The sequence below is a fragment of the Epinephelus moara genome, chromosome 5 (assembly GCF_006386435.1).
Source record: "Epinephelus moara isolate mb chromosome 5, YSFRI_EMoa_1.0, whole genome shotgun sequence".
Lineage (NCBI taxonomy): Eukaryota > Metazoa > Chordata > Actinopteri > Perciformes > Serranidae > Epinephelus > Epinephelus moara.
The window spans coordinates 1,875,903-1,876,535 of NC_065510.1; positions in this window are offsets into that span (position 1 = coordinate 1,875,903).

The following is a 633-nucleotide window of genomic DNA, read 5'->3' on the forward strand; positions in this document are numbered from 1 at the left end:
TGTTTTTTAACAGCTTGATATCTATTTAACACAACTTTTCCAACCACAGAAGACACACACTGTCTTCACAGACCACATCCTCATTTTTAGAATAGAGAAATGTTTATTCTAACTTACTGACACACAGTGTTTATCATGTATGTGAACTGATGTTACATACAGAGACGTGAGGAGCAGCCATGAGTTTAGCAGCAGCAGCAGCGAGTGGATTTATTGTCTTCCTTCTCTCTGTACAAGGTACTGTACATCTACATTTACATTGTAAGGCAGTTAGCACACTTCAGAAATACACAGGAGGGTGTTTTGTAGTTTATAAAAAGATCTGATGTTACGCAATTTGGTGCGATCCCATAAACACTAGACATTCACTTCTCTTTCTTTTAATAAGTTCTTACAGGACAACCAACACAGAGCTGTTTTTAACACCAGCAACATCTCTGCACACTTAAACATATAAACTTTATAGACTCAGGTATTGTGTACCGTCCAAGACAGTAAAGTTGTGTGCAGATGGAAGTAATGACTGTGCATATAATAACAAAGACAAAAATGCTCAAATGAATTTATTAAATAAAACTGACCCCTCTGTGGAACTTCCTGCATCGTGTTGCTGTCCTTCGAGCTTAACGTTTG